The sequence below is a fragment of the Tauraco erythrolophus genome, chromosome 8, assembly GCF_009769465.1.
Source record: "Tauraco erythrolophus isolate bTauEry1 chromosome 8, bTauEry1.pri, whole genome shotgun sequence".
In the NCBI taxonomy this organism is placed as follows: domain Eukaryota; kingdom Metazoa; phylum Chordata; class Aves; order Musophagiformes; family Musophagidae; genus Tauraco; species Tauraco erythrolophus.
In genome coordinates this window covers 1,747,098-1,760,062 of record NC_141472.1, presented here as the reverse complement: position 1 = coordinate 1,760,062, position 12,965 = coordinate 1,747,098, and positions in this window count along the sequence as shown.

The window sequence follows — 12,965 nt, the reverse complement described above, 5'->3', positions numbered from 1 at the left end:
CTGACCCTTTTTTCAGCTGAACTTGCTGAGAAACTCCTCTGTGAACGCCGACTCTTTTGCTGGTTCAGTTTACTGCCACGAAATCTGGCTGCTGGCTCTGTGCAGTAGCTGTGATAGGAGGCAAGCATGGCAGGAGGGCTACGAGCTGTTGCAGCACCAGACTCCTCAATACTGAGAAGTATTTTTGCATGCCCCAGAAAAAAAGAAAGGACAATGAGGTGGCAGTGGAAAGCTGAGAATTTTGTGGTTGCTGTTCCCACACTAAATTTCTACAAATTTACAAGTACACACTGAGCGTAGAAAAAGAAAAGGCCTGGTCCTGGGTCACATGCAAATAAAGATGGAACGAGTGAGATTACTGTCTCAGAGCGGCAGAACTAAAGGCACTGGGACCCTTAAATACATATTTCCACATGTCTTTTACTTGTTACCCTCCCTCTGTATTTCTGGGTTCTAATGCTCAGAAATTCTCAAAAATAAGACAACAAAAGTATTTGAAGGGCTTTTTTTGAAAGGCTTGAGTAACTAAAAAGCATTCCAATTCTTGACCCCACACAACTGCAGGCAATGTTCACTGATTACTACTGTTACTCAAAGTTGTCCTGCTGTATGATGATGTCCTGGTTTGGTTATTAGCTCTGTCAGAAGACCCTCTCAGGACTGAAGTCTTCTGTGAGAGGTGTTGTACAAAGCAGTCTTTTTGTTTGGAGGAAGAAAGGGGATTTCAGTTTTAATGGTTTAGCTGTTTTCAAAAAATAAGTGGGGTGGAGGTAGGGAGAGAAGCTGTTATAAGGAATAAAAAAATAACAGTAATTATTCTGGAGATGATTCTTTTCCCTGCAGAAAATTCTGTCATCACCATACCAAAGAACATGGATTCGGTATCTTGCAAACAGACACTGTGGCAGGGACACACAGCTTACTGCCCACCTAAATTTGGCAAAGATATATGTAGTCTTTGAAATAAAGTACAGTTATTTAAGAGCAACCTAACTTCTAATTCCTGACTGACTCTCATTAAAAAAAACACACCAAAAATACTGGCTACATAAGAGACTCAGAAATTTTTAAAATAATTTGATGCTACCAATAATGTAGTATGAATGATAGTTTTGCTAATTAATGTCATCACGACGATGTGATGTACAGCTTAATTTGCTAAAGCTTGCGTACCCCAGGGCACCAACGCCAGGAACCCAGACTGTACATGTTCCCTGAACCAGTCCTCACATGCGGCAGCACAGAGTCACAAGCATTTGAAACCTGTCTTGCTGTACAGTCAGAACTACATTCAGACCGAAATAGTATTTCTGAGTTGACACCTGACTGCTTTCTGGATTTGGAACTGTTCATTGGCTTGCAGGCTTTTCTTCACAGCCCAGAGATTTAGTTCCCTTTTGTTCCCGACCTCAGGTTTGAACATCGATCGCTTGTCTCTGGGAACTGGGGTGCACAAAAAAAATCTCAGACCTAACTTTGCATGTTGAATGTACAAAACCACTCTAAACATATATTTCAGACATCAAGAGAAGTATTGAAGCATCCAAACCAGAAATTTTGCCATCCATGCTGCAGATTAAACTTTTCAAGGTAAAAGCCATCTCAGTCAAGTTTGTTGGCAGCAGAGACACAAAACTTCCCTTTCAAATACCCCACACGCAGAGCGCTAACAAAGCCGAAGGAGATGAAGCGTTCCAAGCATCTATTCCACGCTGGGCAGGTTGACACAAAAACCTCAGCATGTGCAGGCAGCAGTTCTTCACCTGCAATCACGAAATGGAGTTCCCTACAAACGGCATCCTGAAAGTTGTTTGTCCAGAACTGCTCACGTGCATACGTGATTAGTCATCTCGGCAATGAAGCAAAAAGGAATTCCAGTGTTTCCATACAGAAGAAATAGAAGCAGTGAAATCGGAGATTTGCTATGTCTGGGCAGCATTACTTCCCAGCCGCTCGACAAAGCGAACCACTTATGAGGCATGAAATACCCGACTGACCTTGAAGCAAGGTAGCTGGGGACTGATGTACAGAGAGCAAGCGAGAACACCTTGCCATGGCTGAGTTTTATTTCAACTCTTGGGAAATATGGCAGATCCCTCACCTATGAGAGCTGCTGCCCCCGTTAAACACTGCAACAGCAAACAAATCGTTTCGCCTGCCATGAAATCCCAGAGAGAACAATCATAGAAAAATAGACCTCCATTTGCTTGTCAGCAATTTGCAATGTCAGCAGTTTTGAACAAGTCATAGCCTCTCTGTGTTGCAGCCAGTGGAGGACAGAAGACGATGTAAAAATTGGGTTGGAAGACCTGGGATAAGAAACCTGGAGAGTGCGTGACCACCCCTGGAGAATCCATCACTGCTGGCTACAGGTAGCAGGTTCCTATAGACTGTGCAGGCACCCCAGAAAACAAATATCTCGCATCAGTCGCAATGCACTGGGTAGGGTGCAGCCGCAGGGTGACTGACCAGGGAGCTGCAAGCAGCAGGCCAGCAGTGCTCCATCTTTGCACAAGGGTGAAGGTATGTCCCCAACTCCTCACGAGCCTTCAGGAAAAGCTGTGGGAACTGAACAGTATGTGCAAACAAAGCGACTGCAGCAGTAGGAAAGAGGAGACAACAACAACGCGAGAGGTATCACGACCACTAGGTCCTTGATGCTGCCATTTGTTTACAAGGAGGGCATTTCTACCCCCAGAGGAGGGAATCTTCCAGGAAACACTGATGACAAAAAAGCTCCCTCCCCTGGTCCCTGCTAGCAGAGTCCTCTTAGGAAGAGGCAATTAACTCTGCAGCCAATTCTGTACTTAATTGGCACAGGGAAACGTCAGGGGGAGAAAAAAATCACTGTACAGAGTAGTTGTTGAAAACCCTTTGAAGACAAACCTCAAAAAGAACAGAAGTCCAGCAAACAAAACCACCTGAAGAGGAGCAAGGGGAAAGGTTCCTAGCAATTTCCATGTTATTTTTCATTGTTAACGAAAAACATCCCACAGCCAGAACTTTTGAACTCTCCACTCCAGCTGCAAGAAGAGCCGTTCCTACTGAGGATTGCAGAGCCCACGGCAGGGCCGTGCCAGGGGCGCCCAGCTGGCCCAGTGAGGCAGTGCCATCTTCAGGCCTCTGGAAACACTCGAGCCTCTTATTTTCTGAAAGCCAGGAAAGCTGCAGTTGATGGGGTGGAGGAGCACTCCCACCATACAGAACGAGGGCTGCCCAACAAACCAACCAGGTCACATCTTCTGAAGGAAATCAGGACAAATAATAAAGGATCTTTTAGCAATAAAAACAAGGAGAGATACATGCCGCTGCACGAGACCTTTCAAAGCACCAAAGTGAGGGTAATGAGTTCATTCAGATCTCGGATCATCTCGTAACTCACAACATCACCATTTAGGGAAGGGAGGACATAACATCTGAGTAGGAAAAAAGGGGAAAACATCTCTGGCTGTTGCAGCAGTGAGGATCTGGAACAGTCTCCCAGGAAGGGTCAGAAAATCTACCTCATCTCCAGGAAAAAGGACTGCAAAACACAGAGCTTGTATTAACCAAAAGCTTTACTTGTTGCCCCAAAACGTCTTACCGAGTCTTCTATTTGTATACATGCAATGTTTACATTGCAGAACAGATTTGGGAAGAGAAGGTATTTCCTGGAAGGTGGAGACTCACTGACCCTGCGGTATTAGTATTGGAAAACAACTGGCACTGAGGATAGAGGGCTTCCATACCACCAGGATGAGTAAAATGGTGCATGGAGAAGGAAACATTTACTGATGCTTTTCTTTCCCTGCAGCAATACACAGCTTTAAACTATTTGTCTTCCACCAGGCTTTTGTACCAACTTAATTACCAAACAGTTGTTCAGCCTGCAGTGTGTTCAGAGCCTAACCCCAAAAGAACGGGTTTTCTGCTCCTTTCCCAACTTAATAGAAAAATAGAAATGGAAAAGAAGATATCCACTGCCATGTTGCTACCAGGAAAAAAAAAAGATATTCTCATTCTGTATTCTGTAGTCCACTGTCCTGTTCAATTTTGCATTTCAGCTTTTCGTTGCTCTTCAGGGAACGTCCGAGATTCAGAGATCTTGGAATAGTGAATCAGGGCAGGGAACAATTTCAGTACACAAATTCACCCAGCTGAGCGCAGTGCTCAGACTGCAGATTGAGCCGGAAGGCTGGAATAACCAATGTTCTCCAACAGCAAGGACTTGAAAAAGACCTCTCTATTAATTGCAGATAAGTACATTATGCTTGGTACTGCACCAGGCTGTCCAGCAGCCAGATTACTAAATAACTGACAAGATAATGCACCTCGGACCTCTTGTCATTCCGAGTTCTGCCCGTCCATAAAAGCCAGTACACCACTTTTTTTTTTTTTAACTACCTTTGTGCAAAGCAGTTTACTGTTAACTGAAGTGAAGAATAGGGGCTAAGCTGAAAGCCAGCAATGAAACAGGTCTATTGCTGTGCTGTGCAACAACAACCCACAGTAACACCAGCTTATTAATTCTGGCCTGCAAAGCTCTTTGAAGTTGCAGAAAACCATTGCCTGAAAATGGTATTATTTTATTGAAATCAGCATCTGTTGTTTTCAGTGTGATCTATTCATTGTCACAAAACAGCATCCGAGCATCCCTGCTGCCTGTTTATGAGAGGATCACCGCCTCCACATTAGCATTTGTTCACTCCCAATGCCAGAGCAACTGTGGCAGCGAGAGGTCAATACCCTGCCATAACGTTTCATCCCGTTACCGTGGGATCATGCTCGGAGGTGCAAATTACAGCTCCGAGTCCTCGCTGGCCCCACACGTGGGCTTGACCAAACGCAGCCTTCTGGAAGCAAACGTGGGTGGGCTGGGAGCAGCGAGCTCCACATGCCGTGCTGCATATGCCTCTTGCTTATCTCCACGGGCAATTAACAGGATCTGTCTTGAGTGATGGGGTTTGGATGGGCTGGGAGGACAGGCACTTGAACACTGCAGTTCCTGAGATTTAATTACAGGGCCAGACTGCCACTTTCACAGCACTGGCACTCAGGTGGAGGATTAGAGGCAGGAGGAAGGCGGGTGCCAGGCAGCTGCCTGGGCTTCTGCTGCCCGTTCCCACCACCCCACTGAAATGTACGCTTCCCCTCCCACGTTGCAGTTTCACTCACCTGCACAATGGGAAAGAAAACAACATGCAGGCTATTCATCCCTCTGTTGACTTCTGAAAAAAAAAAAGCCAAAAAAAGTGCCCAAGGAGGCTGCTGGGAACGTTTCCATTCAGCATCTTTGGGAATCAGACCCAGGCGGACACACAAATGCGGTGCCTCCACACGCAGTGGTACAAAACTCCGGCTGTTTCCATGGGAGCTGAGAGGAGCTGCAATATTTTGGGGCAGCAGCAGTCTCAGCTGTGCTTCTCTCCAAGCAGAGGAAGGAGGTGACCTTTGCTGGCCATCTCTGGGGATGCAGCAACAGGCACTGAGCTGAAGCCCAAGCTGGTGCTCATTCTCCCTATTCAGGAAGAAGTCTAACATGGAAGTGGAGGTTGTTCTCCTGCACGACTGAGAACCAGTCATAGCCCTGTTTACCAGCTCCCATTTTTAATTACCTTTCTAGCAGCAGAGAGTATATGCTGCCAGAGGTCACTCCAGCCCATCGTCCTCTGAGGACATGAAACATGAATGACTCCAGCCTTCTGGTGAGAGAAAAACATCTAGACCATCCATAAGTAATGGCTGTTCATTACAAATTTCAGCCTGTCGATGCCTAGGACCTCATGCCACAGAGGTCCATGGCAGCCAGCAAGCATGACAGACAGAACGAACCTGGCTGGAATTCACTTTCCACAGGTTGAGAAAAGTAGGCAAGAGGAAGTTAAAGGTGCTGGAAGTTTTCTAGTGGCTCTTTCTGTATTTCTTAAAAATACATTTTTTTTAAAAAAAGAAAAAATAATTAATGTGGAATGGAAAAAAAACCCCAGAGCTCTGTGTTAATAGCAAATATTTACTAGCAGCAAGAGACATCTCCATGCTGATCACACTAGCAGTGGCCATCACATTATCATGGCAAAACATCAGAATTATTATTATTATTACTTTATTTAATTATGTTATTACTGCAGCTGCAGAGGGAAATCTTAATACTGTACTGCCCAGAAAGAAGAAATTAGTTTTTTGACGAGATCACTCACATTTTGCTGTGTAAGGAGAATATTGGAGATTATAGGAAGAGGGCAGGGGGGTGAGAAGGCAAAGAGGAAGAAGAAGGTGGAACTAAATTAGAATGAGGTTATAATATATTAATTAATGTCAGAAAATAATTTTGGAGCTATAATACCTCCTCTTATTAAGAGCCCTCAGGATTACTATTTCATCCAGCCTCAGGCAGTCCTGCTAAGAGGGAAACTGGCTAGTAAATGAAAAAAAGGCAAAGAAACCTCACCCAAAACTAGATGCAAGTGTAGGGAAAACAACAGGAACTGTCTTTGGAATCATGCATAGTGACGAGGGAGCTGGAAGGAAAGCAGAGATGGCATCACGTGTTTCATAACCCTGCTGTGACAGTGCTCCATAAGCATGACACCTCTATAGGCATGTGACCGCATCATATGAGAACTGACGGATGAAACAGTCCATTTCATAAAACGATACATTCTCCATTCTGTGGGAGTGTGTAAGAAACAGAAATTAAGAATCACAGAATGGTTTGGGTTGGAAGGGACCTCAAAGATCATCTAGTTCCAACACCCTTGCCATGGGCAGGGACACCTTCCACTAGATCAGGTTGCTCAAAGCCCCATCCGACCTGGCCTTGAACACTTCCAGGGATGGGGCAGCCACAACTTCTCTGGGCAACCTGTTCTGTTGCCTCACCATCCTCAGAGTGAAAAATTTCTTCCTTATATCTAATCCAAATCTCCCCTCTTTCGGTTTAAATCCATTGCCCCTTCTCCTGTCACTACACGCCCTTGTAAAAAGTCCCTCCCAGCTTTCCTGTAGGCCCCCTTTAAGTACTGGAAGGCTGCAATAAGATCACCCCGGAGCCTTCTCTTCTCCAGGCTGAACAGTTGACCACAACTCTGAGTGCGACCATCCAGCCAATTCCTTAATCCACCGAGTGGTCCATCCATCAAAACCATGTCTTTCCAGTTTAGAGACAAGGATGTCATGTGGGACAGTATCAAATGCTTTGGATAAGTCCAGGTAGACGATGTCAGTTGCTCAAGAAGATCCCACAGGAAACCTGTTCTTCCCCTTCTGACACATGAAGCTCTGGGCATACGTGTTTTTCGCACTCGCGGGCTGGCCGGTCCCAGCACCGCACACACGTGTGTCCGTGAAGGCATGGGCCAGTCAATACAAAGGATACCACACGCCGGTAAGACACGCTGCAGCATTTCCAACCGGTCAGTAAATTCAGCAAGTTGCTGTTGTGGCCCGTGGTTTCCCAAAGGCAGAAAATCACCTTGTGTCAGGAGGGGCATCGCCAAGCGCATTGCCAACACTACTGTTTCAAGAAGCTCTGCACAGTCGGTACCTTCTGTCCCAGTGTTGTTGAGAAAGAAAGAAAACCCCAGAGAATTTGGCCCTGAACAGCAATGTTTTAAAAATCAAAAAGATTATTTTGACAGGAGTCCTATAACCCACCTATAGATAAAAGGCTTGATTCTGTTTCTGGTTGCACAAGGGTGAACCAGAGTAATGCTATGGGCATCCAGGGAGTAACAAGAGCACGAAGCTCATGAACGTGAATGCAGGATGCAACCTAGAATCCACAGTAGTTTTATCAAAGGGAGAAGGAGGGAGAAAAAATAAAACACAACATAGAAGTTGCATCCACACTTTGAAGATGTTACGTGAAAGTCCAAGAAAATTCAAGAGACAAAGTCACACCGTATATAGAGGGCTGACTGCCATTACAACACCCCCTGCATCAAAATGCCTCTCATGCACTTCAGGAAAGCAGTTTGCCTGAAATTCCTTTAGCTTACTGCACCAGGAAGAAAATCACCGCAGTGCTCACATCTGTACCACGGATGGACCAGGTGCTAGGATCTGAAACATTCCTCCTTCAAGCACTACACCATGCTGAAGAGCTGCATCCTCTCTAGTGAGCAGGTCCCTCCTTTCCTCACTACCTCTCCAAGCCGGTGGCTGGACTGGGACCTGATCCATATCGCATAGTAAGGCAAGCAAAAACACAAGACAAAGGAGGACACCAGCCATGCAGGGAAACAAAACACAGATAAAGAAAGGCTAAGTAACAGCTGACCTAAAAAGTGATGTTTTCTCCTATCACAGAGAGGCCTGGAGATACCTGTCGGAGGTGCTCTTGCTGCCCACAGCACCCATCCTTACCAGAGAGCCCTGTTGAGTTTATAATGCACATCGTCACTGCAAGATCAAGTCAGACCTCAGCTGTTGTCTCCCCCAGCAGCTCAGTAATCATCTTAAGCAACTGAGTTTTACCAGTACCGAGTTTACGAAGAGCAGGTCAGGCTGCCCATGACCAGCTCAGAGTGATTTCTCTCACATGAAGCCACATTATTATTATTACATCTATGGCTGAACTGGTTGGGCTGCATGAAATGCCACAAACTCTGCTTATTCCTCAAAAAACACTCATGAACCCAACACGAACAGTTGCTTCTTCCTTAAAACAAATCCAACCTGAGCTTTCCAACTCCTCTCCCTGTTGCCTAAACACAGTGGACCTGAGACTGCCAAGCTGCTCAACACCCAACATAAAAGACTTTTCCTCAAACTTTAAAGTGACCTTCACTGATCCTCAAAGCAACCCTTTGCTTGTGCTCTTTAGGTCCCCCAGCTGGTTGGCAGAACTTGTAGCTAGCCTTTCCTTCCCTGAAACATACCACCCTCGAGAAAAATCTGGAGAGGAGTCCTCAGTCATGTCCCCTCTCCAGGGACGGAACAGCTCGAGAAACTAACAATACCACCACCCATTGCTCCAAAATTACCTGTGTATTTTCTAGGAAGCTTTAAATGAATGCAGTCAAAAATCTTTAAAATTTTTTTACTTTAGAAGCCTGTGCCCTTCCTGACTTTAGGAGGACACAAAGCATTGCAGAAGACATCTTCGAAACATTTTCGGCCTTCTCCCATACAGAACTACCCTTAATGCCCCAAAGTTTGCATTAGCTTTGAAGTGACATCTGCATTTCAGAGGTCTTCTCTGTCCAAGCTGCAGGGCTGGTGATGCTAGCCGGTTTGCTGCTGTGTGCTCCAGCAGTTACCAGCCTTCCTGCACCCTCCTGCGAGTCCCTGGCAACACCCAGGATCCGATCTCGCCCTGGCAGGTGTAGAAAGCAGCAATTATTTTGCAAACAGAGCTGTGGGATTCAACCCTCTGCTCATTCGGCCAACTCTCCCATTCCAGGCTTTGTTCAGCTTATTGATTTCACCGTATGTCATGGACTAAAGCTGACGTTTCCTTATCAAAATGGACTAAGCACCTGCTTTATTTCATTCCACATAGCACTCCCAAGTCACACAGTGACCCAGAAGAATCAGAAGTATCTTAGTCATCAACTCCCCTGGTTTTGCTATACCTCACACTTCTGAATCCCTGAAGACCACATCTTCATCATTCAAGGGTTTTGGTTTGTGTTTTTTTTTTTTAAAAACAAATTACACATGTTGAAATGTTTGGCATACCAAACTAAAGTAAAACTCGAAAAAAAAATTACTGGCATGAAAAAATTAATAACGTGACTCATGACAGATATCAGACGCAGCCCTGTCATGCTGGTTTTGCGCTGGGGTAAACCCACTGACAGCTGTAGAGACTCTCATTATCCATATTTATGTCAGCAATATCCAGACTGAACAAAGCATATGCAGCTTCCGTGCCGACATTTCCAGCCAGATCCTCCCAGCTGCATTTAACTGGATCCCGAGTTAAGTGTTGTCAGACACGGTGCACAGGAAGCTCACTCTTCTGAGGGCAGGCTAACACGAAAGCAAGATTACAAGCTTCTCCATGACTTCGAGGTGCACTTGTTATGGGCTCATTCCTGTCTCTCGAAACGCCTGAGAAGCCCTCTCCCCCTGCATGACAGTTTACAGGATCAGAACCTTCCTTTGCAAACACTACCACACCAAAGTAAATTTACTTTCAGGACTAGCTCTAATAAAGCCATGATGCACTCAAATTCCCAACAGTGCTCTCATTTGCAGCATCAGAAGCTTCAAGAGCCTTTTTATTTTATAGCAGAGGGGGAGGAAAATCAAGAACAGTGGTTTCCCTGGAGCTGTTTACCTCAGCACCGGGCATGGAATTTAACTCTGAAACAGAAAAACCAGTACAAGATGCAAGGTCAAAAGCTGGCTCTCCCTGCTTGTCTACCACTTGCTGAAATCACCAGGCACCCAAGCATGCAAGGGTTGAACATTCCTGCCGAGAAGCAATCATGTATGAGAAGACAACTTGTATCTTTCCACCTTTTGTCCGGATGACCAACCAGGTCCCAGAGGAGCGTCTCCAAAGCACAGGTCAACACTGGCAACAGAGACACAACATGCAAACCTGACTCTTATTCTGTAGACCTCTGTCATTAACTCAACAGTGCTGAGGGTTAACAGTCTCACCACCAGCACATACTTCATCCAGAGCAGGAGAATATACAGCAACACCTAATTTTTCAGAAACATGCAAGTTTTTGAGGGCCCTGCTGACCACACCATAATAACAATGAACCAGTGTCAGCCCAGTCCATCCAATCTACTCCAACTGGAGCATTTCCGAGTTCTGCAAGACAAGTGGTGGGGAAGAACTTTACTACCTATCAGGCCCATGAAGCAACACTTCCAGAAAGAACTGCTTTAACTGACCCAATCAGAAAGCTTTTTATTTTTGTAGGATCTGAATATCACAAGAGAATCAACAATAAAACAGCGCATGCCAGATCATCAACTGGACATTAGCTGTCAGGGGAGGTTGTCTCATTTACATCAGGAATGTCTATCCCAGTATGCTAAGGCAATTCAGACTGTGCTCCTCCACAAGTATATGGCTATCATTTGCAAAAATTAATAAAGGTTAAATTTAAAATAAACAGAACTGAACACTATCAGGGTTTTCCATATCTCTTCTTGCAAATCTTCTATCCTTGCAAACAAGGAACCAAAATATAATCCAAGTCATTCTAGTCAGCATCTGCTAATCAGAAACCCTCCAACAAACTGGCAATGTGGTTTTGCTCACAGAAAACAGGATGTGTGAATGCGCTTTGCTTTGCCTTGCTATCAGCTCTCTGCTGCTGCATCCAGAGATGGCAGGAAAAAAGGAACACAAATCCACAGCACCGCTTCACTAGCAAGCTCCTGGCAAAAGTCATCAAGGCTGCCTGGGCTACTAATCAACTTGCCATCTGGCCAAGCAGCAGGAGCTATGAAACTACGCAGAGGTAAGGTGGTAGTGGACATTTTCAAATGCATATCCAAAATTTCGACGTTTGGATAACCAGCTACTTTTCATAGAATCCTAGAATGGTTTGGGTTGGAAGGGACCTCAAAGATCATCCAGTTCCAACCCCCCTGCCACGGACAGGGACACCCTCCACTACACCAGGTTGTCCAAAGCCTCATACAGCCTGGCCTTGAACACTTCTAGGGATGGGGCAGGCACAACTCCTCTGGGCAACTTGTTCCAGTGTTTCATCACCCTCACTGTAAAAAATTTCTTCCTTATATCCAACCTAAACCTCCCCTCTTTCAGTTTAAATCCATTGCCCCTTGTCCTGTCACTCCATGCCTTTGTAAGAAGTCCCTCTCCAGCTTTCCTATAGGCCCCTTTAGGTACTGGAAGGCTCCTATAAGATCACTCCGGAGCCTTCTCTTCTTCAGGCTGAACAGTCCCAACTCTCTCAGCCTGTCTCCATAGCAGAGGTGCTCCAGTCCTCGGATCATCTTCGCAGCCTCCTCTGGACCCGCTCCAGCAGCTACATGTCCTTCTTGTGCTGGGGGCCCCACAGCTAAACGCAGTATTCCAGGTGGGGTCTCACCAGAGCAAAGTAGAAGCGGGAGAATCACTTCCCTCAACCTGCTGGCCATGCTGCTTTGGATGCAGCCCAGGACACAGTTGGCTTTCTGGGCTGCAAGTACACATTGCCAGCTCACATTGAGTTTCTCATCAACCAACACCTCCAAGTCCTTCTCCTCAGGGCTGCTCTCAATCCGTTCTCCACCCAGCCTCTACCTGTGCTTGGGATTGCCCCAACCCACGTGCAGGACCTTGCACCTGGCCTTGTTGAACTTCATGAGGTTCTCACAGGCCCACCTCTCCAGCCTGTCAAGGTCCCTCTGGATGGCATCCCTTCCCTCCAGTGTGCCCACAACACCACACAGTTGGTGTTGTCAGCAAACTTGCTGAGGGTGCACTCGATCCCACTGTCCATGTCGCCAACAAAGATGTTAAATAGCACTGGCCCCAATACTGACCCCTGAGGAACACCACTCATCACCAGTCTCTACTTGGATATTGAACCATTGACTGCAACACTTAGAGTGCGACCATCCAGCCAATTCCTTATCCACCGAGTGGTCCATCCATCAAACCCATGTCTCTCCAGTTTACAGACAGGGATGTCGTGTGGGACAGTATCAAATGCCTTGCACAAGTCCAGGTAGATGACGTCAGTTGCTCTTCTCTTATCCACCAGTGCTGTAAGCCTGTTGTAGAAGGCCAACAAATTAGTCAGGCACGATTTGCCCTTAGTGAAGCCATGATGGCTGTCACCAATCACCTCCTTATTTTCCATGTGCCTTAGCATAGCCACCAGGAGGATCTGCTCCATGATCTTGCTGGGCACAGAGGTGAGACCGACTGGCCTGTAGTTCCCCAAGTCTTCCTTTTTTTCCTTTTTAAAGATGGGGGCTGTGTTTCCTCTTTTCCAGTCGGTGGAAACTCCACTGGACTGCCACAACTTCTCAAATACGATGAATATTGGCTTAGCAACTTA